This window comes from Rhipicephalus microplus, chromosome 3 (assembly GCF_043290135.1).
Source record: "Rhipicephalus microplus isolate Deutch F79 chromosome 3, USDA_Rmic, whole genome shotgun sequence".
Classification (NCBI taxonomy): domain Eukaryota; kingdom Metazoa; phylum Arthropoda; class Arachnida; order Ixodida; family Ixodidae; genus Rhipicephalus; species Rhipicephalus microplus.
The window spans coordinates 158,632,427-158,652,753 of record NC_134702.1 but is presented as its reverse complement, the minus strand read 5'-3'; the positions used below and the strand labels follow the sequence as shown (position 1 = coordinate 158,652,753).

Sequence of the window (20,327 nt, the reverse complement as noted above, 5' to 3'; positions counted from 1 at the left end):
CGGCGTCGGAAGTATTTTCTTTTATCGGCTATCATCAAGTCTCCAATTTGCGCATGCAATATAACTTCAGTACTTTTACCTTGTTGGCCGAATGACTAAGCGATCGCTCCGTCTCTCTCCGGCATGGTCTAGTGGCTTGGATACCTGGCTCTCACCCAGGAGGCCCGGGTAGGATTCCCGGTGTCGGAAGTATTTTCTTTTATCTGCTATCATCAAGTCTCCAATTTGCACACGGTATGTAACTTCAATAGTTTTACCATGTGGCCAAATCGCTAAGCGATCGCTCCTTCCCTCTCTGTTCTCCGGCATGGTCTAGTGGCTAGGATACCTGGCTCTCACTCAGGAGGCCCGGGTGCGATTTCTGATGTCGGAAGTATTTTCTTTTATCTGCTATCATCTACATACCTTCAATACTTTTACCCTGTTGGCCGAATGCCTAAGCGATCGCTCCGTCCCTCTCCGTTCTCCAGCGGGGTCTGGTGACTAGGATATCTGGCTCTCACCCAGGTGACCTGGGTTCGGTTCTCGGTGTCGGAAGTATTTTTTCATCTGCTATCCTCAAGTCTCCAATTTGCGCACGCTATATAGGTTCAATACTTTTACCCTGTTGGCCGAATCGCTAAGCGATCGCTCTGTCCCTCTCCGTTCTCCATCATGGTCTAGTGGCTAGGATACCTGGCTCTCACCCAGGAGGCCTGGGTTCCATTCTAGGTGTCGGAAGTATTTTCTTTTATCTGCTATCATCAAGTCTCCAATTTGCGCACGCGATGTAACTTCAATACTTTTACCCTGTGGGCTGAATGGCTAAGTGATCGCTCGTTCCCTCTCTGTTCTCCAGCATGGTCTAGTGGCTAGGATACCTGGCTCGCACCCAGGAGGCCTGGGTGCGATTTCCGGTGTCGGAAGTATTTTCTTTTCTCTGCTATCATCAAGTCTCCAATTTGCGCACGCTATGACTCAATACTTTTACCTTGTTGGCCGAATCGCTAAGCGATCGCTCCGTCCTTCTCCGTTCTCCGGCATGGTCTAGCGGCTAGGATACCTGGCTCTCACCCAGGAGGCCCGATTGCGATTCCCGGTGTCGGAAGTATTTTCTTTTATCTGCTGTCATCAAGTCTCCAATTTGCGCAGGGTATGTAACTTCGATAGTTTTACCCTGTTGGCCGAATCGCTAAGCAATCACTCCGGCCCTCTCTGTTCTCCGGCATGATCTAAAGGCTAGGATATTTGGCTCTCACCCAGGAGGCCCGGGTGCAATTCCCGGCGTCGGAAGTATTTTCTTTTATCGGCTATCATCAAGTCTCCAATTTGCGCATGCAATATATCTTCAGTACTTTTACCTTGTTGGCCGAATGACTAAGCGATCGCTCCGTCTCTCTCCGGCATGGTCTAGTGGCTTGGATACCTGGCTCTCACCCAGGAGGCCCGGGTAGGATTCCCGGTGTCGGAAGTATTTTCTTTTATCTGCTATCATCAAGTCTCCAATTTGCACACGGTATGTAACTTCAATAGTTTTACCATGTGGCCGAATCGCTAAGCGATCGCTCCTTCCCTCTCTGTTCTCCGGCATGGTCTAGTGGCTAGGATACCTGGCTCTCACTCAGGAGGCCCGGGTGCGATTTCTGATGTCGGAAGTATTTTCTTTTATCTGCTATCATCTACATACCTTCAATACTTTTACCCTGTTGGCCGAATGCCTAAGCGATCGCTCCGTCCCTCTCCGTTCTCCAGCGGGGTCTGGTGACTAGGATATCTGGCTCTCACCCAGGTGACCTGGGTTCGGTTCTCGGTGTCGGAAGTATTTTTTCATCTGCTATCCTCAAGTCTCCAATTTGCGCACGCTATATAGGTTCAATACTTTTACCCTGTTGGCCGAATCGCTAAGCGATCGCTCTGTCCCTCTCCGTTCTCCATCATGGTCTAGTGGCTAGGATACCTGGCTCTCACCCAGGAGGCCCGGGTTCCATTCTAGGTGTCGGAAGTATTTTCTTTTATCTGCTATCATCAAGTCTCCAATTTGCGCACGCGATGTAACTTCAATACTTTTACCCTGTGGGCTGAATGGCTAAGCGATCGCTCCGTCCCTTTCCGTTCTCGGTGTGTTCTAGTGGCTAGGATAACTGGCTTTCACCCAGGAAGCCCGGGTTCAATTCCCGTTGTCGGAAGTATGTTCTTTTATCTGCTGTCATCAAGTCTTCAATTTGCGCACGCTATGTATCTTCAATAGTTTTACTCAGTTGGCCGAATGGCTAAGCGATCGCTCCGTCCCTCTCTGTTCTTCGGCATGGTCTAGTGGCTTGGATACCTGGCTCTCACCCAGGAGGCCCGGGTACGATTCCCGGGATCGGAAGTATTTCCTTTTATCTGCTATTATTAAGTCTCCAATTTACGCACGCTATGTAACTTCAATAATTTTACCCTGTTGGACAAATGGCTAAGCGATCGCTCCATTCCTTTCCGTTCTCGGCGTGGTCTAGTGGATAGTATACCTGGCCCTCACCCAGGAGGCCTGGGTTCGATTTCCGGTGTCAGAAGTATTTTCTTTTATGTGCTGTCATCAAGTCTCCACTTTGCGCGTGGTATGTAACTTCAATAGTTTTACCCAGTTGGCCGAATGGCTAAGCGATCGCTCCGTCCCTCTCCGTTCTCCAGCTAGGTCTAGTGTCTAGGATACTTGGCTCTCACCCAGGAAGCCCGGGTACGATTGCCGGTGTCGGAAGTATTTTCTTTTATCTGCTATCATCAAGTCTTCGATTTGCGTGCGCTATGTAACTTCAATACTTTTACCCTGTTGGCCGAATGGCTAAACGTGCGCTCCGTCCCTCTCCGTTCTGCGGCATGGTCTAGTGGCTAGGATACCTGGCTCTCACCCAGGAGGCCCGGGTTCGATTTGCGGTGTCGGAAGTATTTTCTTTTATCTGCTGTCATCAAGTCTTCAATTTGCGCACGGTATGTATTCTCAATAGTTTTACTCTGTTGGCCAAATGGCTAAGCGATCGCTCCGTCCCTCTCCGTTCTCCGGCATGGTCTAGTGGCTTGAATACCTGGCTCTCACCCAGGAGGTCCGGGTACGATTCCCGGTGTCGGAAGTACTTTCTTTTATCTGCTATTATAAAGTCTCCAATTTACGCACGCTATGTAACTTCAATAATTTTACCCTGTTTGCCGAATGACTAAGTGATCCCCTTGTCCCTCTCCGTTCTCCGGCATGGTCTAGTGTCTAAGATACCTGGCTCTCACCCAGGAAGCCCGGGTACGATTCCCGGTTTCGGAAGTATTTTCTTTTATCTGCTATCATCAAGTCTTCGATTTGCGTGCGCTATGTAACTTCAATACTTTTACCCTGTTGGTCGAATGGCTAAACGTGCGCTCCGTCCCTTTCCGTTCTCGGCGTGGTCTAGTGGCTAGTATACCTGGCTCTCACCCAGGAGGCCCGGGTTCGATTTGCGGTGCTGGAAGTGTTGAAGTATTTTCTTTTATCTGCTGTCATCAAGTCTTCAATTTGCACACGCTATGTATCTTCAATAGTTTTACTCAGTTGGCCGAATGGCTAAGCGATCGCTCCGACCCTCTCTGTTCTTCGGCATGGTCTAGTGGCTTGGATACCTGGCTCTCACCCAGGAGGCCCGGGTACGATTCCCGGGGTCGGAAGTATTTCCTTTTATCTGCTATTTTCAAGTCTCCGATTTACGCACGCTATGTAACTTCAATAATTTTACCCTGTTGGCCAAATGGCTAAGCGATCGCTCCATTCCTTTTCGTTCTCGGCGTGGTCTAGTGGCTAGTATACCTGGCCTTCACCCAGGAGGCCTGGGTTCGATTCCCGGTGTCGGAAGCATTTTCTTTTATGTGCTGTCATCAAGTCTCCAATTTGCGCGTGGTATGAAACTTCAATAGTTTTACCCTGTTGGCCGAATGGCTAAGCGATCGCTCCGTCCCTCTCCGTTCTCCGGCATGGTCTAGTGTCTAGGATACCTGGCTCTCACCCAGAAGCCCGGGTACGATTCCCGGTGTCGGAAGTATTTTCTTTTATCTGCTATCATAAAGTCTTCAATTTGCGTGCGCTATGTAACTTCAATACTATTACCCTGTTGGCCGAATGGCTAAACGTGCGCTCCGTCCCTCTCCGTTCTGCGGCATGGTCTAGTGGCTAGGATACCTGGCTGTCACCCAGGAGGCCCGGGTTCGATTTGCGATGTCGGAAGTATTTTCTTTTATCTGCTGTCAAGTCTTCAATTTGCGCACGGTATGTATTTTCAATAGTTTTACTCTGTTGGCCGAATGGCTAAGCGATCGCTCCGTCCCTCTCCGTTCTCTGGCATGGTCTAGTGGCTTGAATACCTGGCTCTCACCCAGGAGGTCCGGGTACGATTTCCGGTGTCGGAAGTACTTTCTTTTATCTGCTATTATCAAGTCTCCAATTTACGCACGCTATGTAACTTCAATAATTTTACCTGGTTGGCCGAATGACTAAGTGATCGCTTTGTCCCTCTCCGTTCTCCGGCATGGTCTAGTGTCTAGGATACCTGGCTCTCACCCAGGAAGCCCGGGTACGATTCCCGGTGTCGGAAGTATTTTCTTTTATCTGCTATCATCAAGTCTTCGATTTGCGTGCGCTATGTAGCTTCAATGCTTTTACCCTGTTGGCCGAATGGCTAAACGTGCGCTCCGTCCCTTTCCGTTCACGGCGTGGTCTAGTGGCTGGTATGCCTGGCTCTCACCCAGGAGGCCCGGGTTCGATTTGCGGTGTCGGAAGTATTTTCTTTTATCTGCTGTCATCAAGTCTTCAATTTGCGCACGCTATGTAACTTCAATAATTTTACCCTGTTGGACAAATGGCTAAGCGATCGCTCCGTCCTTCTCCGTTCTCCGGCATGGTCTAGTGGTTTGAATACCTGGCTCTCACCCAGGAGGCCCGGGTACGATTCCCGGTGTCGGAAGTACTTTCTTTTATCTGCTATTATCAAGTCTCCAATTTACGCACGCTATGTAACTTCAATAGTTTTACCCTGTTGGCCGAATGGCTAAGCGATCTCTCCATCCCTCTCCGTTCTCCGGCATGGTCTAGTGTCTAGGATACCTGGCTCTCACCAAGGAGGCCCGATTGCGATTCCCGCTGTCGGAAGTATTTTCTTTTCTCTGCTGTCATCAAGTCTCCAATTTGCGCACGCAATGACTCTTCAATACTTTTACCTTGTTGGCCGAATCGCTAAGCGATCGCTCCGTCCCTCTCCGTTCTTCGGCATGGTCTAGTGGCTAGGATACCTGGCTCTCACCCAGGAGGCCCGGGTTCGATTGCCGGTGTCGGAAGTATTTTCTTTTATCTGCTGTCTTCAAATCTCCAATTTGCGCATGCTATGTAACTTGAATAGTTTTACCCTGTTGGCTGAATGGCTAAGCGATCGCTCCGTCCCTTTCAGTTCTCGGCATGGTCTAGTGGCTAGGATACCTGGCTTTCCCCCAGGAGGCCCGAATTCAATTCCCGGTGTCGGAACTATTTTCTTTATGTGCTGTAATCAAGTCTCCAATTTGCGCACGGTATGTAACTTCAATAGTTTTACCCTGTTGGCCGAATGGCTAAGCGATTGCTCCGTCCCTCTCCATTCTCCGGCATGGTCTAGTGGCTAGGATACCTGGCTCTCCACTAGGATGCCCGGGTTGGATTCCTGGTGTCGAAGGTATTTTCTTTTATCTGCTGTCATGAAGTCTCCAATTTGCGCACGGTATGTAATTTCAATAGTTTTACCCTGTTGGCCGAATGGCTAAGTGATCTCTCCGTCCCTCTCCGTTCTCCTTCATGGTCTAGTGTCTAGGATACCTGGCTCTCACCAAGGAGGCCCGATTGCGATTCCCGCTGTCGGAAGTACTTTCTTTTCTCTGCTATCATCAAGTCTCCAATTTGCGCACGCTATGACTCTTCAATGCTTTTACCTTGTTGGCCGAATCGCTAAGCGATCGCTCCGTCCCTCTCCGTTCTTCGGCATGGTCTAGTGGCTAGGATACCTGGCTCTCACCCAGGAGGCCCGGGTGCGACTCCCGGTGTCGGATGTATTTTGTTTTATCTGCTGTCATCAAGTCTCCAATTTGTGCACGGTATGTAACTTTAATAGATTTACCTTGTTGGCCGAATGGCTAAGCGATCGCTCCGTCTCTCTCCGTTCTCCAGCGTGGTCTAGTGGCTAGGATACCTGGCTCTCACCCAGGAGGCCCGTGTTCGATTCCCGGTGTCGAAGGTATTTTCTTATATCTGCTGTCATCAAGTCTCGAATTTGCGCACGGTATGTAACTTCAACAGTTTTACCCTGTGCCGAATGGCTAAGCAATCTCTCCGCCCCTCTCCGTTCTCCGGCATGGTGTAGTGTCTAGAATACCTGGCTCTCATCCAGGAGACCCGGTTGCGATTCCGGTGTCGGAAGTATTTTCTTTTATCTGCTATCATCAAGTCTCCAATTTTCGCACGCTATGTAACTTCAATATTTTTACCTTGTTGGCCGAATCGCTAAGCGATTGCTCCGTCCCTCTCCGTTCGTCGGCATGGTCTAATGGCTAGGATACCTGGTTCTCACCCAGGAGGCCTGGGTTCGATTTCCGGTGTCGAAGGTATTTTCTTTTATCTGCTGTCATCAAGTCTCCAATTTGCGCACGGTATGTAACTTCAATAGTTTTACCCTGTGCCGAATGGCTAAGCGATCTCTCCGTCCCTCTTCGTTCTCCGGCATGGTCTAGTGTCTAGGATACCTGGCTCTCATCCAGGAGACCCGGTTGCGATTCCGGTGTCGGAAGTATTTTCTTTTATCTGCTATCATCAAGTCTCCAATTTTCGCACGCTATGTAACTTCAATACTTTTACCTTGTTGGCCGAATCGCTAAGCGATCGCTCCGTCCCTCTCCGTTCGTCGGCATGGTCTATTGGCTAGGATACCTGGCTTTCACCCAGGAGGCCCGGGTTCGATTCTCGGTGTCGGAAGTATTTTCTTTTGTCTGCTGTCTTCAAATCTCCAATTTGCGCACGCTATGTAACTTAAATAGTTTTACCCTGTCGGCTGGATGGCTAAGCGATCGCTCCGTCCCTTTCCGTTCTCGGTGTGTTCTAGTGGCTAGGATACCTGGCTTTCACCCAGGAGGCCCGGGTTTGATTCCCGTTGTCGGAAGTATGTTCTTATATCTGCTGTCATCAAGTCTTCAATTTGCGCACGGTATGTATTTTCAATAGTTTTACTCTGTTGGCCGAATGGCTAAGCGATCGCTCCGTCCCTCCCCGTTCTCTGGCATGGTCTAGTGGCTTGAATACCTGGCTCTCACCCAGGAGGTCCGGGTACGATTTCCGGTGTCGGAAGTACTTTCTTTTATCTGCTATTATCAAGTCTCCAATTTACGCACGCTATGTAACTTCAATAATTTTACCTTGTTGGCCGAATGACTAAGTGATCGCTTTGTCCCTCTCCGTTCTCCGTCATGGTCTAGTGTCTAGGATACCTGGCTCTCACCCAGGAAGCCCGGGTACGATTCCCGGTGTCGAAGGTATTTTCTTTTATCTGCTATCATCAAGTCTTCGATTTGCGTGCGCTATGTATCTTCGATGCTTTTACCCTGTTGGCCGAATGGGTAAACGTGCGCTCCGTCCCTTTCCGTTCTCGGCGTGGTCTAGTGGCTGGTATACCTGGCTCTCACCCAGGAGGCCCGGGTTCGATTTGCGGTGTCGGAAGTATTTTCTTTTATCTGCTGTCATCAAGTCTTCAATTTGCGCACGCTATGTAACTTCAATAATTTTACCCTGTTGGACAATTGGCTAAGCGATCGCTCCGTCCCTCTCCGTTCTTCAGCATGGTCTAGTGGCTAGGATACCTGGCTCTCACCCAGGAGGCCCGGGTTCGATTCCCGGTGTCGGAAGTATTTTCTTTTATCTGCTGTCCTCAAATCTCCAATTTGCGCACGCTATGTAACTTGAATAGTTTTACCCTGTTGGCTGAATGGCTAAGCGATCGCTCCGTCCCTTTCAGTTCTCGGCGTGGTCTAGTGGCTAGGATACCTGGCTTTCCCCCAGGAGGCCCGAATTCAATTCCCGGTGTCGGAATTATTTTCTTTATGTGCTGTCATCAAGTCTCCAATTTGCGCACGGTATGTAACTTCAATAGTTTTACCCTGTTGGCCGAATGGCTAAGCGATCGCTCTGTCCCTCTCCGTTCTCCGGCATGGTCTAGTGTCTAGGATACCTGGCTCTCACCCAGGAGGCCCGGGTACGATTCCCGGTGTCGGAAGTACTTTCTTTTATCTGCTATTATCAAGTCTCCAATTTACGCACGCTATGTAACTTCAATAGTTTTACCCTGTTGGCCGAATGGCTAAGCGATCTCTCCATCCCTCTCCGTTCTCCGGCATGGTCTAGTGGCTTGAATACCTGGCTCTCACCCAGGAGGTCCGGGTACGATTCCCGGTGTCGGAAGTACTTTCTTTTATCTGCTATTATAAAGTCTCCAATTTACGCACGCTATGTAACTTCAATAATTTTACCCTGTTTGCCGAATGACTAAGTGATCCCCTTGTCCCTCTCCGTTCTCCGGCATGGTCTAGTGTCTAAGATACCTGGCTCTCACCCAGGAAGCCCGGGTACGATTCCCGGTTTCGGAAGTATTTTCTTTTATCTGCTATCATCAAGTCTTCGATTTGCGTGCGCTATGTAACTTCAATACTTTTACCCTGTTGGTCGAATGGCTAAACGTGCGCTCCGTCCCTTTCCGTTCTCGGCGTGGTCTAGTGGCTAGTATACCTGGCTCTCACCCAGGAGGCCCGGGTTCGATTTGCGGTGCTGGAAGTGTTGAAGTATTTTCTTTTATCTGCTGTCATCAAGTCTTCAATTTGCACACGCTATGTATCTTCAATAGTTTTACTCAGTTGGCCGAATGGCTAAGCGATCGCTCCGACCCTCTCTGTTCTTCGGCATGGTCTAGTGGCTTGGATACCTGGCTCTCACCCAGGAGGCCCGGGTACGATTCCCGGGGTCGGAAGTATTTCCTTTTATCTGCTATTTTCAAGTCTCCGATTTACGCACGCTATGTAACTTCAATAATTTTACCCTGTTGGCCAAATGGCTAAGCGATCGCTCCATTCCTTTTCGTTCTCGGCGTGGTCTAGTGGCTAGTATACCTGGCCTTCACCCAGGAGGCCTGGGTTCGATTCCCGGTGTCGGAAGCATTTTCTTTTATGTGCTGTCATCAAGTCTCCAATTTGCGCGTGGTATGAAACTTCAATAGTTTTACCCTGTTGGCCGAATGGCTAAGCGATCGCTCCGTCCCTCTCCGTTCTCCGGCATGGTCTAGTGTCTAGGATACCTGGCTCTCACCCAGAAGCCCGGGTACGATTCCCGGTGTCGGAAGTATTTTCTTTTATCTGCTATCATAAAGTCTTCAATTTGCGTGCGCTATGTAACTTCAATACTATTACCCTGTTGGCCGAATGGCTAAACGTGCGCTCCGTCCCTCTCCGTTCTGCGGCATGGTCTAGTGGCTAGGATACCTGGCTGTCACCCAGGAGGCCCGGGTTCGATTTGCGATGTCGGAAGTATTTTCTTTTATCTGCTGTCAAGTCTTCAATTTGCGCACGGTATGTATTTTCAATAGTTTTACTCTGTTGGCCGAATGGCTAAGCGATCGCTCCGTCCCTCTCCGTTCTCTGGCATGGTCTAGTGGCTTGAATACCTGGCTCTCACCCAGGAGGTCCGGGTACGATTTCCGGTGTCGGAAGTACTTTCTTTTATCTGCTATTATCAAGTCTCCAATTTACGCACGCTATGTAACTTCAATAATTTTACCTGGTTGGCCGAATGACTAAGTGATCGCTTTGTCCCTCTCCGTTCTCCGGCATGGTCTAGTGTCTAGGATACCTGGCTCTCACCCAGGAAGCCCGGGTACGATTCCCGGTGTCGGAAGTATTTTCTTTTATCTGCTATCATCAAGTCTTCGATTTGCGTGCGCTATGTAGCTTCAATGCTTTTACCCTGTTGGCCGAATGGCTAAACGTGCGCTCCGTCCCTTTCCGTTCACGGCGTGGTCTAGTGGCTGGTATGCCTGGCTCTCACCCAGGAGGCCCGGGTTCGATTTGCGGTGTCGGAAGTATTTTCTTTTATCTGCTGTCATCAAGTCTTCAATTTGCGCACGCTATGTAACTTCAATAATTTTACCCTGTTGGACAAATGGCTAAGCGATCGCTCCGTCCTTCTCCGTTCTCCGGCATGGTCTAGTGGTTTGAATACCTGGCTCTCACCCAGGAGGCCCGGGTACGATTCCCGGTGTCGGAAGTACTTTCTTTTATCTGCTATTATCAAGTCTCCAATTTACGCACGCTATGTAACTTCAATAGTTTTACCCTGTTGGCCGAATGGCTAAGCGATCTCTCCATCCCTCTCCGTTCTCCGGCATGGTCTAGTGTCTAGGATACCTGGCTCTCACCAAGGAGGCCCGATTGCGATTCCCGCTGTCGGAAGTATTTTCTTTTCTCTGCTGTCATCAAGTCTCCAATTTGCGCACGCAATGACTCTTCAATACTTTTACCTTGTTGGCCGAATCGCTAAGCGATCGCTCCGTCCCTCTCCGTTCTTCGGCATGGTCTAGTGGCTAGGATACCTGGCTCTCACCCAGGAGGCCCGGGTTCGATTGCCGGTGTCGGAAGTATTTTCTTTTATCTGCTGTCTTCAAATCTCCAATTTGCGCATGCTATGTAACTTGAATAGTTTTACCCTGTTGGCTGAATGGCTAAGCGATCGCTCCGTCCCTTTCAGTTCTCGGCATGGTCTAGTGGCTAGGATACCTGGCTTTCCCCCAGGAGGCCCGAATTCAATTCCCGGTGTCGGAACTATTTTCTTTATGTGCTGTAATCAAGTCTCCAATTTGCGCACGGTATGTAACTTCAATAGTTTTACCCTGTTGGCCGAATGGCTAAGCGATTGCTCCGTCCCTCTCCATTCTCCGGCATGGTCTAGTGGCTAGGATACCTGGCTCTCCACTAGGATGCCCGGGTTGGATTCCTGGTGTCGAAGGTATTTTCTTTTATCTGCTGTCATGAAGTCTCCAATTTGCGCACGGTATGTAATTTCAATAGTTTTACCCTGTTGGCCGAATGGCTAAGTGATCTCTCCGTCCCTCTCCGTTCTCCTTCATGGTCTAGTGTCTAGGATACCTGGCTCTCACCAAGGAGGCCCGATTGCGATTCCCGCTGTCGGAAGTACTTTCTTTTCTCTGCTATCATCAAGTCTCCAATTTGCGCACGCTATGACTCTTCAATGCTTTTACCTTGTTGGCCGAATCGCTAAGCGATCGCTCCGTCCCTCTCCGTTCTTCGGCATGGTCTAGTGGCTAGGATACCTGGCTCTCACCCAGGAGGCCCGGGTGCGACTCCCGGTGTCGGATGTATTTTGTTTTATCTGCTGTCATCAAGTCTCCAATTTGTGCACGGTATGTAACTTTAATAGATTTACCTTGTTGGCCGAATGGCTAAGCGATCGCTCCGTCTCTCTCCGTTCTCCAGCGTGGTCTAGTGGCTAGGATACCTGGCTCTCACCCAGGAGGCCCGTGTTCGATTCCCGGTGTCGAAGGTATTTTCTTATATCTGCTGTCATCAAGTCTCGAATTTGCGCACGGTATGTAACTTCAACAGTTTTACCCTGTGCCGAATGGCTAAGCAATCTCTCCGCCCCTCTCCGTTCTCCGGCATGGTGTAGTGTCTAGAATACCTGGCTCTCATCCAGGAGACCCGGTTGCGATTCCGGTGTCGGAAGTATTTTCTTTTATCTGCTATCATCAAGTCTCCAATTTTCGCACGCTATGTAACTTCAATATTTTTACCTTGTTGGCCGAATCGCTAAGCGATTGCTCCGTCCCTCTCCGTTCGTCGGCATGGTCTAATGGCTAGGATACCTGGTTCTCACCCAGGAGGCCTGGGTTCGATTTCCGGTGTCGAAGGTATTTTCTTTTATCTGCTGTCATCAAGTCTCCAATTTGCGCACGGTATGTAACTTCAATAGTTTTACCCTGTGCCGAATGGCTAAGCGATCTCTCCGTCCCTCTTCGTTCTCCGGCATGGTCTAGTGTCTAGGATACCTGGCTCTCATCCAGGAGACCCGGTTGCGATTCCGGTGTCGGAAGTATTTTCTTTTATCTGCTATCATCAAGTCTCCAATTTTCGCACGCTATGTAACTTCAATACTTTTGCCTTGTTGGCCGAATCGCTAAGCGATCGCTCCGTCCCTCTCCGTTCGTCGGCATGGTCTATTGGCTAGGATACCTGGCTTTCACCCAGGAGGCCCGGGTTCGATTCTCGGTGTCGGAAGTATTTTCTTTTGTCTGCTGTCTTCAAATCTCCAATTTGCGCACGCTATGTAACTTAAATAGTTTTACCCTGTCGGCTGGATGGCTAAGCGATCGCTCCGTCCCTTTCCGTTCTCGGTGTGTTCTAGTGGCTAGGATACCTGGCTTTCACCCAGGAGGCCCGGGTTTGATTCCCGTTGTCGGAAGTATGTTCTTTTATCTGCTGTCATCAAGTCTTCAAATTTCGCACGCTATGTATCTTCAATAGTTTTACTCAGTTGGCCGAATGGCTAAGCGATCGCTCCGACCCTCTCTGTTCTTCGGCATGGTCTAGTGGCTTGGATACCTGGCTCTCACCAGGAGGCCCGGGTACGACTCCCGGGGTCGGAAGTATTTCCTTTTATCTGCTATTTTCCAGTCTCCAATTTACGCACGCTATGTAACTTCAATAATTTTACCCTGTTGGCCAAATGGCTAAACGTGCGCTCCGTCCCTCTCCGTTCTGCGGCATGGTCTAGTGGCTAGGATACCTGGCTGTCACCCAGGAGGCCCGGGTTCGATTTGCGGTGTCGGAAGTATTTTCTTATATCTGCTGTCATCAAGTCTTCAATTTGCGCACGGTATGTATTTTCAATAGTTTTACTCTGTTGGCCGAATGGCTAAGCGATCGCTCCGTCCCTCCCCGTTCTCTGGCATGGTCTAGTGGCTTGAATACCTGGCTCTCACCCAGGAGGTCCGGGTACGATTTCCGGTGTCGGAAGTACTTTCTTTTATCTGCTATTATCAAGTCTCCAATTTACGCACGCTATGTAACTTCAATAATTTTACCTTGTTGGCCGAATGACTAAGTGATCGCTTTGTCCCTCTCCGTTCTCCGTCATGGTCTAGTGTCTAGGATACATGGCTCTCACCCAGGAAGCCCGGGTACGATTCCCGGTGTCGAAGGTATTTTCTTTTATCTGCTATCATCAAGTCTTCGATTTGCGTGCGCTATGTATCTTCGATGCTTTTACCCTGTTGGCCGAATGGGTAAACGTGCGCTCCGTCCCTTTCCGTTCTCGGCGTGGTCTAGTGGCTGGTATACCTGGCTCTCACCCAGGAGGCCCGGGTTCGATTTGCGGTGTCGGAAGTATTTTCTTTTATCTGCTGTCATCAAGTCTTCAATTTGCGCACGCTATGTAACTTCAATAATTTTACCCTGTTGGACAATTGGCTAAGCGATCGCTCCGTCCCTCTCCGTTCTTCAGCATGGTCTAGTGGCTAGGATACCTTGCTCTCACCCAGGAGGCCCGGGTTCGATTCCCGGTGTCGGAAGTATTTTCTTTTATCTGCTGTCCTCAAATCTCCAATTTGCGCACGCTATGTAACTTGAATAGTTTTACCCTGTTGGCTGAATGGCTAAGCGATCGCTCCGTCCCTTTCAGTTCTCGGCGTGGTCTAGTGGCTAGGATACCTGGCTTTCCCCCAGGAGGCCCGAATTCAATTCCCGGTGTCGGAATTATTTTCTTTATGTGCTGTCATCAAGTCTCCAATTTGCGCACGGTATGTAACTTCAATAGTTTTACCCTGTTGGCCGAATGGCTAAGCGATCGCTCTGTCCCTCTCCGTTCTCCGGCATGGTCTAGTGTCTAGGATACCTGGCTCTCACCCAGGAGGCCCGGGTACGATTCCCGGTGTCGGAAGTACTTTCTTTTATCTGCTATTATCAAGTCTCCAATTTACGCACGCTATGTAACTTCAATAGTTTTACCCTGTTGGCCGAATGGCTAAGCGATCTCTCCATCCCTCTCCGTTCTCCGGCATGGTCTAGTGTCTAGGATACCTGGCTCTCACCAAGGAGGCCCGATTGCGATTCCCACTGTCGGAAGTATTTTCTTTTCTCTGCTGTCATTAAGTCTCCAATTTGCGCACGCTATGACTCTTCAATACTTTTACCTTGTTGGCCGAATCGCTAAGCGATCGCTCCGTCCCTCTCCGTTCTTCGGCATGGTCTAGTGGCTAGGATACCTGGCTCTCACCCAGGAGGCCCGGGTTCGATTGCCGGTGTCGGAAGTATTTTCTTTTATCTGCTGTCTTCAAATCTCCAATTTGCGCACGCTATGTAACTTGAATAGTTTTACCCTGTTGGCTGAATGGCTAAGCGATCGCTCCGTCCCTTTCAGTTCTCGGCGTGGTCTAGTGGCTAGGATACCTGGCTTTCACCCAGGAGGCCCGAATTCAATTCCCGGTGTCGGAAGTATTTTCTTTATGTGCTGTCATCAAGTCTCCAATTTGCGCACGGTATGTAACTTCAATAGTTTTACCCTGTTGGCCGAATGGCTAAGCGATCGCTCCGTCCCTCTCCATTCTCCAGCATGGTCTAGTGGCTAGGATACCTGGCTCTCACCCAGGAGGCCCGTGTTCGATTCCCGGTGTCGAAGGTATTTTCATATATCTGCTGTCATCAAGTCTCGAATTTTCGCACGGTATGTAACTTCAACAGTTTTACTCTGTGCCGAACGGCTAAGCAATCTCTCCGCCCCTCTCCGTTCTCCGGCATGGTCTAGTGTCTAGAATACCTGGCTCTCATCCAGGAGACCCGGTTGCGATTCCGGTGTCGGAAGTATTTTCTTTTATCTGCTATCATCAAGTCTCCAATTTTCGCACGCTATGTAACTTCAATATTTTTACCTTGTTGGCCGAATCGCTAAGCGATTGCTCCGTCCCTCTCCGTTCGTCGGCATGGTCTAATGGCTAGGATACCTGGTTCTCACCCAGGAGGCCTGGGTTCGATTTCCGGTGTCGAAGGTATTTTCTTTTATCTGCTGTCATCAAGTCTCCAATTTGCGCACGGTATGTAACTTCAATAGTTTTACCCTGTGCCGAATGGCTAAGCGATCTCTCCGTCCCTCTTCGTTCTCCGGCATGGTCTAGTGTCTAGGATACCTGGCTCTCATCCAGGAGACCCGGTTGCGATTCCGGTGTCGGAAGTATTTTCTTTTATCTGCTATCATCAAGTCTCCAATTTTCGCACGCTATGTAACTTCAATACTTTTACCTTGTTGGCTGAATCGCTAAGCGATCGCTCCGTCCCTCTCCGTTCGTCGGCATGGTCTATTGGCTAGGATACCTGGCTTTCACCCAGGAGGCCCGGGTTCGATTCTCGGTGTCGGAAGTATTTTCTTTTGTCTGCTGTCTTCAAATCTCCAATTTGCGCACGCTATGTAACTTAAATAGTTTTACACTGTCGGCTGGATGGCTAAGCGATCGCTCGGTCCCTTTCCGTTCTCGGTGTGTTCTAGTGGCTAGGATACCTGGCTTTCACCCAGGAGGCCCGGGTTTGATTCCCGTTGTCGGAAGTATGTTCTTTTATCTGCTGTCATCAAGTCTTCAATTTTCGCACGCTATGTATCTTCAATAGTTTTACTCAGTTGGCCGAATGGCTAAGCGATCGCTCCGACCCTCTCTGTTCTTCGGCATGGTCTAGTGGCTTGGATACCTGGCTCTCACCCAGGAGGCCCGGGTACGATTCCCGGGGTCGGAAGTATTTCCTTTTATCTGCTATTTTCAAGTCTCCAATTTACACACGCTATGTAACTTCAATAATTTTACCCTGTTGGCCGAATGGCTAAACGTGCGCTCCGTCCCTCTCCGTTCTGCGGCATGGTCTAGTGGCTAGGATACCTGGCTGTCACCCAGGAGGCCCGGGTTCAATTTGCGGTGTCGGAAGTATTTTCTTATATCTGCTGTCATCAAGTCTTCAATTTGCGCACGGTATGTATTTTCAATAGTTTTACTCTGTTGGCCGAATGGCTAAGCGATCGCTCCGTCCCTCTCCGTTCTCTGGCATGGTCTAGTGGCTTGAATACCTGGCTCTCACCCAGGAGGTCCGGGTACGATTTCCGTTGTCGGAAGTACTTTCTTTTATCTGCTATTATCAAGTCTCCAATTTACGCACGCTATGTAACTTCAATAATTTTACCTTGTTGGCCGAATGACTAAGTGATCGCTTTGTCCCTCTCCGTTCTCCGGCATGGTCTAGTGTCTAGGATACCTGGCTCTCACCCAGGAAGCCCGGGTATGATTCCCGGTGTCGAAGGTATTTTCTTTTATCTGCTATCATCAAGTCTTCGATTTGCGTGCGCTATGTATCTTCGATGCTTTTACCCTGTTGGCCGAATGGGTAAACGTGCGCTCCGTCCCTTTCCGTTCTCGGCGTGGTCTAGTGGCTGGTATACCTGGCTCTCACCCAGGAGGCCCGGGTTCGATTTGCGGTGTCGGAAGTATTTTCTTTTATCTGCTGTCATCAAGTCTTCAATTTGCGCACGCTATGTAACTTCAATAATTTTACCCTGTTGGACAATTGGCTAAGCGATCGCTCCGTCCCTCTCCGTTATTCAGCATGGTCTAGTGGCTAGGATACCTGGCTCTCACCCAGGAGGCCCGGGTTCGATTCCCGGTGTCGGAAGTATTTTCTTTTATCTGCTGTCTTCAAATCTCCAATTTGCGCACGCTATGTAACTTGAATAGTTTTACCCTGTTGGCTGAATGGCTAAGCGATCGCTCCGTCCCTTTCAGTTCTCGGCGTGGTCTAGTGGCTAGGATACCTGGCTTTCCCCCAGGAGGCCCGAATTCAATTCCCGGTGTCGGAATTATTTTCTTTATGTGCTGTCATCAAGTCTCCAATTTGCGCACGGTATGTAACTTCAATAGTTTTACCCTGTTGGCCGAATGGCTAAGCGATCGCTCTGTCCCTCTCCGTTCTCCGGCATGGTCTAGTGTCTAGGATACCTGGCTCTCACCCAGGAGGCCCGGGTACGATTCCCGGTGTCGGAAGTACTTTCTTTTATCTGCTATTATCAAGTCTCCAATTTACGCACGCTATGTAACTTCAATAGTTTTACCCTGTTGGCCGAATGGCTAAGCGATCTCTCCATCCCTCTCCGTTCTCCGGCATGGTCTAGTGTCTAGGATACCTGGCTCTCACCAAGGAGGCCCGATTGCGATTCCCACTGTCGGAAGTATTTTCTTTTCTCTGCTGTCATTAAGTCTCCAATTTGCGCACGCTATGACTCTTCAATACTTTTACCTTGTTGGCCGAATCGCTAAGCGATCGCTCCGTCCCTCTCCGTTCTTCGGCATGGTCTAGTGGCTAGGATACCTGGCTCTCACCCAGGAGGCCCGGGTTCGATTGCCGGTGTCGGAAGTATTTTCTTTTATCTGCTGTCTTCAAATCTCCAATTTGCGCACGCTATGTAACTTGAATAGTTTTACCCTGTTGGCTGAATGGCTAAGCGATCGCTCCGTCCCTTTCAGTTCTCGGCGTGGTCTAGTGGCTAGGATACCTGGCTTTCCCCCAGGAGGCCCGAATTCAATTCCCGGTGTCGGAAGTATTTTCTTTATGTGCTGTCATCAAGTCTCCAATTTGCGCACGGTATGTAACTTCAATAGTTTTACCCTGTTGGCCGAATGGCTAAGCGATCGCTCCGTTCCTCTCCATTCTCCAGCATGGTCTAGTGTCTAGGATACCTGGCTCTCACCAAGGAGGCCCGATTGCGATTCCCGCTGTCGGAAGTATTTTCTTTTCTCTGCTAACATCAAGTCTCCAATTTGCGCACGCTATGACTCTTCAATGCTTTTACCTTGTTGGCCGAATCGCTAAGCGATCGCTCCGTCCCTCTCCGTTCTTCGGCATGGTCTAGTGGCTAGGATACCTGGCTCTCCACTAGGATGCCCGGGTTCGATTCCTGGTGTCGAAGGTATTTTCTTTTATCTGCTGTCATCAAGTCTCCAATTTGCGCACGGTATGTAATTTCAATAGTTTTACCCTGTTGGCCGAATGGCTAAGTGATCTCTCCGTCCCTCTCCGTTCTCCTTCATGGTCTAGTGTCTAGGATACCTGGCTCTCACCAAGGAGGCCCGATTGCGATTCCCGCTGTCGGAAGTATTTTCTTTTCTCTGCTATCATCAAGTCTCCAATTTGCGCACGCTATGACTCTTCAATGCTTTTACCTTGTTGGCCGAATCGCTAAGCGATCGCTCCGTCCCTCTCCGTTCTTCGGCATGGTCTAGTGGCTAGGATACCTGGCTCTCACCCAGGAGGCCCGGGTGCGATTCCCGGTGTCGGATGTATTTTGTTTTATCTGCTGTCATCAAGTCTCCAATTTGTGCACGGTATGTAACTTTAATAGATTTACCTTGTTGGCCGAATGGCTAAGCGATCGCTCCGTCTCTCTCCGTTCTCCAGCGTGGTCTAGTGGCTAGGATACCTGGCTCTCACCCAGGAGGCCCGTGTTCGATTCCCGGTGTCGAAGGTATTTTCTTATATCTGCTGTCATCAAGTCTCGAATTTGCGCACGGTATGTAACTTCAACAGTTTTACTCTGTGCCGAATGGCTAAGCAATCTCTCCGCCCCTCTCCGTTCTCCTGCATGGTCTAGTGTCTAGAATACCTGGCTCTCATCCAGGAGACCCGGTTGCGATTCCGGTGTCGGAAGTATTTTCTTTTATCTGCTATCATCAAGTCTCCAATTTTCGCACGCTATGTAACTTCAATATTTTTACCTTGTTGGCCGAATCGCTAAGCGATTGCTCCGTCCCTCTCCGTTCGTCGGCATGGTCTAATGGCTAGGATACCTGGCTCTCACTCAGGAGGCCCGGGTGCGATTTCTGATGTCGGAAGTATTTTCTTTTATCTGCTATCATCTACATACCTTCAATACTTTTACCCTGTTGGCCGAATGCCTAAGCGATCGCTCCGTCCCTCTCCGTTCTCCAGCGGGGTCTGGTGACTAGGATATCTGGCTCTCACCCAGGTGACCTGGGTTCGGTTCTCGGTGTCGGAAGTATTTTTTCATCTGCTATCCTCAAGTCTCCAATTTGCGCACGCTATATAGGTTCAATACTTTTACCCTGTTGGCCGAATCGCTAAGCGATCGCTCTGTCCCTCTCCGTTCTCCATCATGGTCTAGTGGCAAGGATACCTGGCTCTCACCCAGGAGGCCTGGGTTCCATTCTAGGTGTCGGAAGTATTTTCTTTTATCTGCTATCATCAAGTCTCCAATTTGCGCACGCGATGTAACTTCAATACTTTTACCCTGTGGGCTGAATGGCTAAGTGATCGCTCGTTCCCTCTCTGTTCTCCAGCATGGTCTAGTGGCTAGGATACCTGGCTCGCACCCAGGAGGCCTGGGTGCGATTTCCGGTGTCGGAAGTATTTTCTTTTCTCTGCTATCATCAAGTCTCCAATTTGCGCACGCTATGACTCAATACTTTTACCTTGTTGGCCGAATCGCTAAGCGATCGCTCCGTCCTTCTCCGTTCTCCGGCATGGTCTAGCGGCTAGGATACCTGGCTCTCACCCAGGAGGCCCGATTGCGATTCCCGGTGTCGGAAGTATTTTCTTTTATCTGCTGTCATCAAGTCTCCAATTTGCGCAGGGTATGTAACTTCGATAGTTTTACCCTGTTGGCCGAATCGCTAAGCAATCACTCCGGCCCTCTCTGTTCTCCGGCATGATCTAAAGGCTAGAATATTTGGCTCTCACCCAGGAGGCCCGGGTGCAATTCCCGGCGTCGGAAGTATTTTCTTTTATCGGCTATCATCAAGTCTCCAATTTGCGCATGCAATATATCTTCAGTACTTTTACCTTGTTGGCCGAATGACTAAGCGATCGCTCCGTCTCTCTCCGGCATGGTCTAGTGGCTTGGATACCTGGCTCTCACCCAGGAGGCCCGGGTAGGATTCCCGGTGTCGGAAGTATTTTCTTTTATCTGCTATCATCAAGTCTCCAATTTGCACACGGTATGTAACTTCAATAGTTTTACCATGTGGCCAAATCGCTAAGCGATCGCTCCTTCCCTCTCTGTTCTCCGGCATGGTCTAGTGGCTAGGATACCTGGCTCTCACTCAGGAGGCCCGGGTGCGATTTCTGATGTCGGAAGTATTTTCTTTTATCTGCTATCATCTACATACCTTCAATACTTTTACCCTGTTGGCCGAATGCCTAAGCGATCGCTCCGTCCCTCTCCGTTCTCCAGCGGGGTCTGG

General features: G+C 49.6%; 16 non-coding genes across 16 annotated transcripts; all 16 read left to right on the top strand.

Annotated features, from left to right (window-relative positions):
• Positions 1–4,868: 4,868 nt before the first annotated feature.
• Positions 4,869–4,940, top strand: TRNAE-CUC (transfer RNA glutamic acid (anticodon CUC)). The gene has a single exon. It is a non-coding gene; the product is annotated as a tRNA-Glu (tRNA).
• A 298-nt stretch (positions 4,941–5,238) lies between these two features.
• Positions 5,239–5,310, top strand: TRNAE-CUC (transfer RNA glutamic acid (anticodon CUC)). Its single transcript has one exon. It is a non-coding gene; the product is annotated as a tRNA-Glu (tRNA).
• A 666-nt stretch (positions 5,311–5,976) lies between these two features.
• Positions 5,977–6,048, top strand: TRNAE-CUC (transfer RNA glutamic acid (anticodon CUC)). Its single transcript has one exon. It is a non-coding gene; the product is annotated as a tRNA-Glu (tRNA).
• A 1,770-nt stretch (positions 6,049–7,818) lies between these two features.
• On the top strand, positions 7,819–7,890 carry TRNAE-CUC (transfer RNA glutamic acid (anticodon CUC)). Its single transcript has one exon. It is a non-coding gene; the product is annotated as a tRNA-Glu (tRNA).
• Positions 7,891–8,186: 296 nt separating this feature from the next.
• On the top strand, positions 8,187–8,258 carry TRNAE-CUC (transfer RNA glutamic acid (anticodon CUC)). Its single transcript has one exon. It is a non-coding gene; the product is annotated as a tRNA-Glu (tRNA).
• Positions 8,259–10,222: 1,964 nt separating this feature from the next.
• Positions 10,223–10,294, top strand: TRNAE-CUC (transfer RNA glutamic acid (anticodon CUC)). Its single transcript has one exon. It is a non-coding gene; the product is annotated as a tRNA-Glu (tRNA).
• Positions 10,295–10,592: 298 nt separating this feature from the next.
• TRNAE-CUC (transfer RNA glutamic acid (anticodon CUC)) lies at positions 10,593–10,664 on the top strand. The gene has a single exon. It is a non-coding gene; the product is annotated as a tRNA-Glu (tRNA).
• A 666-nt stretch (positions 10,665–11,330) lies between these two features.
• TRNAE-CUC (transfer RNA glutamic acid (anticodon CUC)) lies at positions 11,331–11,402 on the top strand. The gene has a single exon. It is a non-coding gene; the product is annotated as a tRNA-Glu (tRNA).
• A 2,139-nt stretch (positions 11,403–13,541) lies between these two features.
• TRNAE-CUC (transfer RNA glutamic acid (anticodon CUC)) lies at positions 13,542–13,613 on the top strand. The gene has a single exon. It is a non-coding gene; the product is annotated as a tRNA-Glu (tRNA).
• Positions 13,614–13,909: 296 nt separating this feature from the next.
• TRNAE-CUC (transfer RNA glutamic acid (anticodon CUC)) lies at positions 13,910–13,981 on the top strand. Its single transcript has one exon. It is a non-coding gene; the product is annotated as a tRNA-Glu (tRNA).
• Positions 13,982–14,279: 298 nt separating this feature from the next.
• TRNAE-CUC (transfer RNA glutamic acid (anticodon CUC)) lies at positions 14,280–14,351 on the top strand. The gene has a single exon. It is a non-coding gene; the product is annotated as a tRNA-Glu (tRNA).
• Positions 14,352–14,647: 296 nt separating this feature from the next.
• On the top strand, positions 14,648–14,719 carry TRNAE-CUC (transfer RNA glutamic acid (anticodon CUC)). The gene has a single exon. It is a non-coding gene; the product is annotated as a tRNA-Glu (tRNA).
• Positions 14,720–16,674: 1,955 nt separating this feature from the next.
• On the top strand, positions 16,675–16,746 carry TRNAE-CUC (transfer RNA glutamic acid (anticodon CUC)). The gene has a single exon. It is a non-coding gene; the product is annotated as a tRNA-Glu (tRNA).
• Positions 16,747–17,042: 296 nt separating this feature from the next.
• TRNAE-CUC (transfer RNA glutamic acid (anticodon CUC)) lies at positions 17,043–17,114 on the top strand. Its single transcript has one exon. It is a non-coding gene; the product is annotated as a tRNA-Glu (tRNA).
• Positions 17,115–17,412: 298 nt separating this feature from the next.
• Positions 17,413–17,484, top strand: TRNAE-CUC (transfer RNA glutamic acid (anticodon CUC)). The gene has a single exon. It is a non-coding gene; the product is annotated as a tRNA-Glu (tRNA).
• Positions 17,485–18,335: 851 nt separating this feature from the next.
• On the top strand, positions 18,336–18,407 carry TRNAE-CUC (transfer RNA glutamic acid (anticodon CUC)). Its single transcript has one exon. It is a non-coding gene; the product is annotated as a tRNA-Glu (tRNA).
• Positions 18,408–20,327: the final 1,920 nt, after the last annotated feature.